At 48.4% G+C, this 11,499-nt stretch overlaps 1 protein-coding gene across 1 annotated transcript in view; it reads right to left on the minus strand.

Moving 5' to 3' along the window:
* Positions 1-6,751, minus strand: part of MYH9 (myosin heavy chain 9) — a 92,884-nt gene extending 86,133 nt beyond the window's left edge. Inside the window, exon 1 of the mRNA XM_036299190.1 lies at positions 6,578-6,751. The gene's annotated coding sequence lies outside the window, so the exon portion shown is untranslated. The remainder of the gene's footprint in view (positions 1-6,577) is intronic.
* Between the last annotated feature and the right edge of the window lie 4,748 nt (positions 6,752-11,499).

The following is an 11,499-nucleotide window of genomic DNA, read 5'->3' on the forward strand; positions in this document are numbered from 1 at the left end:
TAGACTCTTGAGGAAAGATTAAAGGAGCTAAGTATGTGTTGCTTGGCTAAACAGCGCATAAAAGGGATGATAACAGTTCAAAACACTTTTAAACGAGGCCACATCATTTTGAGAGAAAGGCACTGGGGGTGAGTGAAGCCAGGGCCAAAGCTTTCTTTTACCAACTCGCAGACAGATGAGCTTGGGCAAACCACTCCTTTTCGAATTAAGGGAGAAAAATTACACTGTCCTTAATATCCCTTCCAGCTCGGGCATCCTCTAATTCTCAGTAAATTCAATAGGGAGATGTTATTGTTCTGTTGATTTTTCTTTTAAGCATTAGAGTTAAAATGAAAGGAAAAGAAACCTAAGACACATGTTCCCAAACTGTAAAGAAATGTCCATGGAAGTGAGAGGGGACCTCCTCAGAGGCCCCTTGTTCCTCTGGGTAGTACTGTAGGGCCCTGAGGACAAGGACCCCGGAGAGGCATGGAAGCAAAGACTGGCTGGTGGGGGAAGATCAGCTCCACCTTCAACTTCTCCTGCGGCCCAGCCCAACCTGCCCAGGCAGGAAGCCACACCCTTCAGTGGCAAGTTCCAGAAGGCCTTGCAAGGCTCCCTCCAGCCTCAGCAGGAAGGTTCCTAGTGCAGTAACCCACCGGCTGAAGAAGGTACCTACAGACCATGCCACTGTGAGGCTTGGAGGGTCAGGCTGGGGGGAAGCTCCCAAGAAGGCCTTGTCCTCAGCCCAAGGCCAGTCAAGAGCCTTTTCTGGGCCCACCTGCCCAGGGGCCAGGATGTTGTGTTCCATTCTGGGTGCTGAATCACCTCGGGCCTGAGAGACTAGTCAGCAGAATGAGGGCCTGAGAAATTCCAACAGAGCAGCCAGCCTCAGTTACTTTTTAAAGAGACATGCATCAGACCCAGAAGGCAGCTCCCCTCCTGCTTCCCAAATATTTGGTACCATCAAAGCACGAGGGGCAGATGGGGGCAAGGGGATTTGGCAGGCCAGGGGATTTGGCAGGCCAGCATCCAGCCTTCGAGCCCATGTGGTGGCAGGCCCATTTTAGACCTAGGCTCATTCCGTATACTCATGGGTGACTCATGCCACTCCTCCTGGAGGCCGGAGGCTGCCTGGCAGGGCACAGGCCTGGCAGAGACCCTGAAGGGGTCTTCCACTGCCTTTGCCACAGTAAAGAGCTAACTCAGCAGCGAACAGAGCTGGCAGCTTCTCCAGTACCCACGCCATGCAAGATGAAGATGGGCTTCCTGAAGAAGGGCATGGGGGTCCTCCAAGTCAAAACACTCTTCTGATCACATTTTCTCAAGAATTTGGGCCTTTCCACTGTTAATACCTAAGAACCACAGGCCAGATGTCTGAGGGATAACAGGATGGAGTGGGAAGGGGCACACTAGTGACTGAAATGACCTTTAGGTTAGAGGACCCAAGAGAATAAAGGCCTGGTATAGGCTTCTGGTCAGGTAGACTCCCCAGGAAAGGACTCCAGGTAATTTGGAGCCAGCGGAACTGTGGAAAACCTGGCAAAAGGTCATCCTGAAATATTTTCCAGACATTTACAGCAAAGAAAAGCAATCATCTACCATTTTCCAGAATATGAGGGAGTGGATCAGAGTAGACATTTGTTAAGGGTTACTCTGGTGATAATATGACATCATGGAGAAGAAAACAGTACCCAAAATGTTCCAACCACAAGAGCAAGTCAGTCAATTTTGAAAACCTTCCCTCCTTCCCTGCACACAGTAGGCACTCAATAGGAAACTTGGAATCTAGAGCAATGCATTTTAAACTGAGACCTACAAGACTGGCCAGCAGACCCTCTTGTTTTTATAGGTAATAAGAAAATTTTTAAGTTTTTTATGATTTAAGGGCAATACATATAAAAAGGCATTTAATGAAAAATAATGCTCACCCCACCCCCCACCCCCAGTCTCACTTCCTGGGCCCTTTCAAGAGGTAACCACTATTACCAGCATCTCAATATCTTTTCAGGCACAGAACCAAGGTGACATAGCATGTTTCACACAAAGGGACCACCATCTATACTACTTCACATCTAGTTTCTTCCACTTACAACATATCCCGTAGAGCATGGCCTATCAGTACATATAGATCGGCCTCATTTTTTTAAAGGGCTGTGAGGACTGCCACTGTACAGCTGTGCCATGATTTATTTGACCTTTCTGATGGACAGTGAGCTTATTTCCTGTCTTTGTCTATGACAATGCTGCAAACAATATCCTCAACATTTCCTTTTGCACATTTGAGTTGATCTGCGGGGCACATTCCTAGAATTCAGACAGAAGGACTATGCTTTGACAAATATTGCCATCAAACTACCTTCAAAAAGGAGAATTGTGCCTAGCCAGTTTGATTCAATGGATAGAGAGTCAGCCCGCTGACTGAAGAGTCCTGGGTTCAAATCCCGTCAAGGGCATGTACCTTGGTTGCAGGCTCAGGCCCTGTCGGGGCACATGCAGGAAGCAACCAATCGATGTGTCTTTCTCACATCAATGTTTCTCTCTCTCCCCTTCCCTTCCATTCTCTCTGAAAATCAGTAAAGAAATATCCCTGGGTGAGGATTTTAAAAAAAAGGAGAGTTGTTACAACTCATATGTCCATCAATGGGGCAGGAGAGTACCTACGAAACTGGGGCATATTGGAGAAATTAAAATGACTGAATTTCGCCCTAGCTGGTTTGGCTCAGTGGATAGAGCCTTGGGACAAAAGGGTCCTGAGTTCAATTCCCATCAAGGACACATGCCTGGGTTGTGGGTTCGATCCCCAGTAGGAGGCGTGCAGGAGGCAGCTGATGGATGATTCTCTCTCGTCATTGATGTTTCTATCTCTCTCCCTCTCCCTTCCTCTCTGAAATCAATAAAAAATATATATTTTTTAAAATGCCTAAATTTGTCAGTTTTCCCCACCCTCTCATCCATAATTAGTGGTGTGATATCTTTGTAGGCAATAATGGCATTTTCTACCAAAATCAAATGTTCCCTCAGCTAGAACTAGAAGTCAGGTCTCCAGACACTCAAGGCTCTTTGCATGCTACCCCTTGGCAATGTCCTAGACTAGAGCACTGGAAACCATGTTTTAGAGCTATTGCAGTTAGTTTGCGCACCTTCTACCCAGGCCAGGGCCCAGAAATGAGGCTGCTCAGCACAAGCTCATCAAGTGCGTCCGCAGCCATCAGCGGATGGGCCCCAGGACCACTTGTGCTTTTACCACTTAGGCTCCAGAGGCCACGAGTGCTGCAAACACACACGCACACGCACAGGCACCAGCACACCTGTTTAGAAGTAGAAAGGGCACTGAGCCAGGAGCCAGGAAAACCATCTACCCCTCCTCTTCTGTTTCCTCCCCTGACAACCCAGGGAATTAAGACGGAACATTTATATATTTTCTTAAAATTTTACATAGCCACTCTACATACCTTACATAGGCCCTTTCCGTACCTTATTCCTTTTAGTTCTCACATCTCACCCTGTAGGGGAGCTGTCATGATTCCCACGTGGGTTGTGTGACTTGCCTAAGGTATTAAGCTAGTAGTGGCAGGGTCAGGACTGGAGTCTTGTTCTGAAGCTCACAACCCCACAATTCTCAGCTCTAAGAATGGGATTCTGTAAGTCACAGGAGCACCACTTCCCAGGGGCAGCCAGGGCTCCATTCAGTCACTGGAGGGCCTGAGCCCAAAGGCTCAGTGCACCAAGGGTTAAGGCCGAGGCAGTGACTCTCTGGGGCTGCACAAAGAGAAAATGCACTTCCTGCCCCTGTGGCAGGGATGCTCTTTAATGCTCAGCAAATTAGGACGTTTGTTTAATTAAGAGGACACACAGATTTTGTTATTCTAAATATTTCTGGAACATGATGCTTGGGAGGAAGCTGTTAAGGCTTGGATTTTTTTTTTCTTTGCTTTGGGTTTCTCTTTCTACCCCAAGAGAAGCGCAAGGCCCGCCTCTGAGGAAAACAACAGCCAACCCCTCCTCTCCTTTTGAAATAAAGATGTCAAGCTGGTAAGGGCTGTCTTAAGTACTTTACTGAAGGATTAGCTACAAGAGGAAGTGAAGAAAGCACAGCTAGCCTGGTCTCTAGCAATACCCTACCAGGCTACACAACAATGCTGCATTTTTCCTGTGCTTTTTTCCGTTTAAAAAGCTAACAGATCCTTGTTTTGTTTTTTCTGGATCAAGAACAGGCGAAAGGCAGGCTGTGATTAACATGCATCCTTCATCCTGCAAGAGAGAAGTTGTCCCATCTCCAACCCCCGGGGTTAAAAAGTTTATAAATAAAAAGACAATACCAGGGCTCTGACCCCCTCTTTCCTCTCCCCTCCTGTGCCCCTCAGACAAGCAGCCACAGAATGCACCTCTCGGGCGGCCCTTCCCCAAGCAGAGCCTGCCAATCTGGGCACCTGGGTCTGCCAGCACCTGGATCTGCCCACAGGCACTGCCAGGACTTGCTGAGTGTGAAGAGTAGAGCTCTTTGGTGTCACCCCACAGCCATCTGGGGGGCACAGCGGCTCTCAAATTACACTGAGCAATCTCTTGACGCTTTTAATTACCCCTCAATTACCCACTAAATGAGTCCTCGCTTTCCAACACCCAGTGCTTGCCCTGTTTGCAAACCGGCACTGGGCTCCTTCCTCGAGGCCGCTTCCCTCCTGGCCTCAGACAGAAGTGGCCCCTATTGGAATTCCTCGAGTCCTTTGTCTACAGCATGCTCGGGACATTTATCAGAGGCCGCCTTTGTATTTCAGTCACTGGGCCATATTTCCCCTTGAGGGCTGTGAACTCCTCAAAGGCAGAGGCCTATGGGTCGGTCTCCCAGGATGGGCTGGCTTCTTTCTCCGAATCCCCATGACTCACAGTACCTTTCTGGGGTCTCTGTCATCTTCGCCTCACATCAGAGTCATCCACAAATTTGTCTCAGCTCTCCCCTAATTGCCGGAGGGCAGGGGCCAGGTCTTACTCAACCTCACACACCCCCTTACCACCTGGCAGAGTCCCTGGCACAGAGAAGCCAGTTAAATATTTGCTCAATTACACATCTATGTACCCTCCCCTCACTCCCAGCAGCCTTGTATATAAACTAACTAATATTAATCAAGTGATTGTCTAAATGAGCCTTAAAGCAGCCTCTCTTCCTACAAAAAAAAAAAAGAATAACCAGGTGAGTTACCAAGAGGGCCTCAAACAGTGGCGTCAGAAATGGCCACAGTGTTGCAGGAAGGCTAAGGCTCTCTTCCCCTTCAGGTTACTCAACAGTTACTCTGAAATCTTGTCAAACCCAGAACCGAGTGCAGCGAGCCCAGCGAACCGAGAAGCGGCTGGGCCTCTCAATTGCCCAGCAGAGGAAGCCGCGTGTCTCCAGGACCTGGGACTTCCCAGGGACCTTTCTCCCGACACCTGGCTGCTGGGTGGGGGCTGGGTGGGGCCGCAGACAGCAGCCCTGGCACTCACCCTGCCACCGCTGCCGCCACCTCAAGGCAGCCGGTGAGGGTCCTCCGTTTCGAGGGATGGAAGACGGGTGCAGCCCTGCTCTGGGCGTGGCCCCAGGACAGGATGGGGTGAGGACCCCTGCACGGGAAGTAGGGGCTGCGGGTACAGAAAACCCCAAGATCTGGCCCAAACAGGAACGATGCAATCGCCCAGGCCCAGTCCTAAAAGCACAGGATCCAACTTCCCCCCAACCCCGCCCGGCCACGCCCGGGTGGGGCGGCCCCAGGTGCGGTGGAATCAGGTGCATGCCCGGGAGGCACAGATGGCTGCGGGCGGTCCCGGGCCTTCTCCTCCCGGAGGGAAGTCAAGAGTCGAAGGGCGAGGGGCTGCGGGGGGACTGGGAACTCTTCCTGCCTGGCAGCCCGGCGCCCGCGGGTCCTCCTCCTGCAGGCGCCCGCCGCACCTCTCCCCGTGCCCTCCCCTGCCGACCGCTCGCGCCGCGCAGAGGAGGAAGTCGGGAGCGGAGGGCGGAAACCGCGCCGAGCGCAATGTCTGCGGCGGGGCTGTCCGAGTCTGACTCAGGAGGACGCCCTGACAGCTGCCAAACGGTCCCCGCCTGCCCGTTACCTCCGCTTCGGAAAGGCCTTCGAGAAAACTTCCAAAGGGGCCGCGGCCCCGAGCCCACCCCCCGTCCGGGTCCCAGGGACAGCGGCTCCCCGGAAGGGGTTAAAAAGTTTGCCCAACTTGGGCACTGGGCGAGGCGAGGGCGGGGCGCGTGCCCGGCAGCAGGGGGAGGTCGAGGCTCCCCGGTGCCCCGCCGGGAGTGAGCCAGGCGGGGGTGGGGTTGGAGGAGATGAGGGGTTTCCGGGGAGCGCTGCCCACGACCGCCTCCCTCGGCTCCCCGAGGCCGCGCTGCCAGCGGCGCCTTCCCGAGCATCGCGCCGGGGTCCCGCTGCCCCTCGGGGAAGGATGCGGGGCCAGCCCGGCCCGCAGCGCTCGGGTCCGCCCGCCCGCGCCGGTCGCCGGCCGCGCCGGGGCCGAGAACCGCACGCCGGCCCGCCGGCCAGACGCCTGCGTCCGGTCACCGCCGTCCGCACCAGCCAGCCCGGGGCGGGACCGACTGGTGGGGCTCGCTCACCTGAACCTGGATCGGCCCCGGGGAACAGGCGCTGCTTCTCCCGAAAAGGCTTTCTCGAGCGCTCGGGCGACGGCGGGGTGGGGCGAGCGCGCGAGGCGGGAGCTGCAGCAGGTCAGCCTGGCTCTGCTTCCGTGCCCTGCCCAGGAACCGCGGTGATCTGCGCGCCTCACCGCACCCGGTCGGCTCCTCTCCGCCTTCCCGCCCCGCCCTTTCAGCCGCCCGTCCATTCCTCGCGGGCGCCGGCCCGGAGGCGGAGCCTGGGGGGACGATCCCGCCCTCCTGGCTGTCTCACCCACTCCGACCTGCTCCAAGTCTTGATGGACAGACATATTAGCCTATGGGAATAGGTAGGGGCGGTGCCTCTGAGTCCAGAGGGGTGGGGATTCATCCGCTCCACCTCTACGCTCTCTCCACCTTCCCCCCGCGCTCCCTAGGCGGGAGCCCCGCCTACTAGGGCGGGTTCAACGGACAGCCAGGTTCCAGGGGAGATTGACACAGAACGAGTCCAATCAGGAGGAGGAGGCCCTCAATTCAGAACTGGGATGTTGGTGCCTTGCCTGGGCGGGGGCGGGGGCGAGGTCGGGCGGGAGCGGACTGGGAAGGTCCAGGATTCTGACACCCCGCCCCGCGAGCAGTTTTCCCTGTCCCATGTCATCCTAGCAGAAGAACAGATATTAAGTACCATATATGGAAAAAGTGCTATTTTACATAATTATGATGGCCTGTGGGGCGTACAAGGACTCAGCCCCGGATTCCTTGTGGGCGCCCGGAGTTCGATGTTCGATTCCTAACCCTCTCCATAGACCGGGCACGCTTGCCTGCCTTCTTCCAGGCTCCAGACCTTTGCTGCCACGGTTTCCCACTGCCTGGAATGCCTTCCAAGCCTTTCTTTATCTCCACGTGTAAACTCGCACACTTTTAGGTATTTGGTGCAAATATTTTCTTGGGTTTTTTGTTTGTTTTTTAGGTAGGCAGAGCACTTGGCCAATACAAGAAGATTTTTTTTAAATTTTTTTAAAAGAATGTTTACACTTACCTTTTAATCCATCTAGGATTTATGTTGATTTTGGAGGAAGAAATCTAATATAATTTTTGTAACAGGCAGTTGTCCACATACCATTTTCTCCACTGATTTCAGGTACCACCTTCATCACCTATGGAACTTCTATATGTTTGGATCTGTTTCTGAGTTGGATCCATTGATCTTTCTGTGTGTTCCTGTGCCAGTTCCCCAATGTTTTAATGAAGGTAGCTTTCTAATACATTTTATATATAAGAGGGCAAATTTCTCATTATTCTTTCCTTTTGGAATTTTCATGATATCACGACTAAACTATCCTTCCAAATGAACTTCAGAAAAAGTTTATGATATAAAGGCAAAAGACACCTGGCTGGATAGCTCAGTTGGTTAGAATGTCCTTGTTCCAATACATCTAAGTTTCGGGTTTGTCCCCGGTCAGGGCACATACAAGCATCAACCAATGAATGCATAAATAAATGGAACAAGAAACTGATGTTTCTCCCTTCCTTCTTCTCCCCCCTTTTTCTCTCCCTCTCTCTTCCTTCCTCTATCTCTAAAATCAATCAATACTTTTTTTAAAAAGAATGTGATTGTGGGAACTTCTGTGTTTTTTTTTTAATTGGAGAAGTATACAGATATGGGTTTAAAAGTTGTTCGCAACATTGTTTATAGTCATTAAATATTATAAATAAATGTACAATACAATGAATCACTTAAAATTTTTTTGATACATCCATATGTTGAAAGTCATTAAAATGTTACATAGATTTGTATTTACTGATTTAAAATGTATTAAGTGAAGAAAGCACTTAGAATGCTGTTGTAGCAGGATTTTATTTTATGCAGTGTGTGCCTGTGTGTGTGAGAGAGAGAGAGAGAGAGAGAGAGAGAGAGAGAGAGAGGTTTAAAAGGCATTATATTAGCTTAACAATAACCCACAACCATCGGACCAACTTAAAAGGCATTATATTAAAGTATAAATAGAGATTATGTCTTGCTAGATGATTGTGACTGATTTTTTCCTTTGCTTATCTGTATTTCTAACATAAATCTCTTGGATAACTTTTCCAAAATGGAAGAAAAAGACTCACTTTGATGTAAAATCTCTTCCCTGACCCTGTAGGCCAGTTAGGTGCCCCTCGTCTGTGCTTTATTTGTCTCTGTGGACCCAGAACTAACACAAGTCTTAGCATAAATGGTCCTTAGTGAATGCTGGAGCAGGACTCAGAGAGCACCTGTTTCCTTATCTTTTTTACTTAATTTTTAAATGATGTTAGAGAAAGAGAGGAAGGGAGAGAGAGAGAGAGAAATATCGAGTTGTTCCACTGATTTATACACTCATTGGTTGCTTCTTGTATGTGCCCTGACTGGTGATCGAACCCACAAACTTAGCGTATCAGGATGATGCTATAACCAACTGAGCCACCGGGCCAGGACTGTTTCCCTATCTTTAGGGATGGGTAAAGTCACAGGGCCTCACCCAGCCTCAGGAATGTTGGGAGGAACAGAGGACCATTGCTGCTGCTGCTGTTGTTATTATTACTTAGCAGAGCATTATTGGTAAGGGTCATTTCCATTTTCCTCATGGCCCCAGCCTCCTAGCACCACCCTCTCCGGGGAATACAGGTCACAAAGAAGATGGAAGTCCTTTGTTGGCCAGACCCTGAATTCTCTTCTCCCCATCCACTAGCACAGATGCTCCCTAACTCCGACAGCCTTGCCACAGACCGTCCAGCCTCACCCTGCCAGTCTCCCAAGATCCTACACCCTTGATAGTATCTATTTTTGTAAAAGTAAAAAATATATATTTTATTTATTTTGTCTAAGTGTTACAATAGTGTTATGGTTGATATAGAAAATACTAAAAAGAACGAAAAGGTTATCGCCCATAACCTTATCACCACAATACAGCAACGATTAACAAACTTTGTTATTTCCTTCAAATCTTTATATACACACATATTTAAAATAAAATTGAGAGGTCCACATATATATGGTCAGCTGATTTATTACAAAGGTGCTACCTCAAATAAGTAAGGAAAAGATGTCTTTTTAATAAGTGGTGCTAGGTCAACGGTTAGGGTTAGGGTTACATACACATGTGGAAACATGAATCTTGACTCCTACCCTCAAACCATTGACTAAAATAGTTTAGGCTGAAACAGAGACATAAATGTGGAAAGCAAACAATAAAACTTCTAGAAGAAAGCAGAGGAGAATATTTTCATGACCTTGAAGTAAATAAAAATTTCTTAAACATAGCCCAAAAAGTTTATATATAAGGGAAGATTATTAAGTTGAACTTTATTAAAATTAAGAATTCTTTTTCATCAAAAGACACATATAAGCAAGTGAAAAATCAAACCACAGACTGGGAGAAAATATTGACAAAACATAGATATAACAAAAGACATGTATCCAGAATTTATCAAGAACATTGAATATACATGTATCCCCTATGATCCAGCAATTCTACCAGTGAGTAATAACAGATATATATCAAAATGTTCATAGCGGCTTAATATGACCAAAACTTAGGAGGAAAAAAGGTCTATGAATGGTAAAGTGGGTATATTGATTATGCCCATACTATTGATTCCTACACAGAAATACGAAAGAACAAACTAGTGTTACATGTAAAAAGAAGGACGATGCAAATGTCCATGAACTGCTGAATGGATAAACGAAAGGTGACAAATCCATACAATAGACTATTATTCAGCAATAAAAAGGAATAAGTACTAATGCAGACTACAACATGGGTGACCTTTAAAAACATTATGCTCAGCGAAAGGGGCCAGTCACAAAAGGCCACACAAAAATAGACCCAGAGACACAGAAGCACGGAACAGACTGCCAAACCTCAGAGGGAAGGCAGGGGAGGATGGGGCGGGGGAGAGGGGAGAAGAGGTCAACCAATAAACTTGTACGCATCTATGCATAACCCATGGACACAGACAATAGGGTGGTGAAGGCCTGGGGTGGGGGCAGGGTGGGAAAGGTCAATGGGAAAAAAAAGGGGGACACATGTAATATTTTCAACAACAATGATTTTTTTTAAAATATATTTTATTGATTTTTCACAGAGAGGAAGGGAGAGAGATAGAGAGCTAGAAACATCGATGAGAGAGAAACACCGATCAGCTGCCTCCTGCACATCTCCCACTGGGTATGTGCCCGCAACCCAGATACATGCCCTTGACCGGAATCGAACCCGGAACCCCTCAGTCCACAGGCCGACGCTCTATCCACTGAGCCAAACCGGTTTCGGCGCAACATTTTTTTTAAAAATGTCCAAAATAGATAAATCTATAGAGACAGAATGTAGATCTGTGGTTGCCAGAGGCTGGGGAGAGGAAAAAATGGGAAGTTACCGCTAATGAGTATGAGGAGTATTTTGAGGCAATGCAAGTGTTCTGAAATTAGATCATGGGGATGATTACACAACTCTGTGAATGTACTTTTAAAACCACGAATTACATATTCTAAAATGATGAACTTTATGGTAGATGAGTTGTATCTCAATAAAACTGTTTCTAAAGCTACCTTTTAATGGAAGAATCTCAGAGATATACTGCTGAGTGAAAGAATTTAGATACCAAAAAAAAAAAAAAAAAAGGAGATGCTGAATGATGCCATTTGATGTGAAGTTCTAGAACAGGCAAAAGCAATCTCTAGTGACAGAAGCCAGAATCGGGGTACCTTTGAAGAGAGTTAGTGACCAGGAGCGGACCCAAGGAAGCCTACTGGAGTGTTACAATGTTCTCTACCTTGAACTGGCTGGTGGTTACAGTGGGTCTACACATATGTCAAATTCACTGATGTGTACACTTAAGATTTGTGTGCTCTACTGACTGTAAATTATGTGTCAATTTAAAAAGGGAAATAATAAAATTGGAGT

Source organism: Myotis myotis, unplaced genomic scaffold (genome assembly GCF_014108235.1).
Source record: "Myotis myotis isolate mMyoMyo1 unplaced genomic scaffold, mMyoMyo1.p scaffold_m19_p_3, whole genome shotgun sequence".
NCBI classification, from domain to species: domain Eukaryota; kingdom Metazoa; phylum Chordata; class Mammalia; order Chiroptera; family Vespertilionidae; genus Myotis; species Myotis myotis.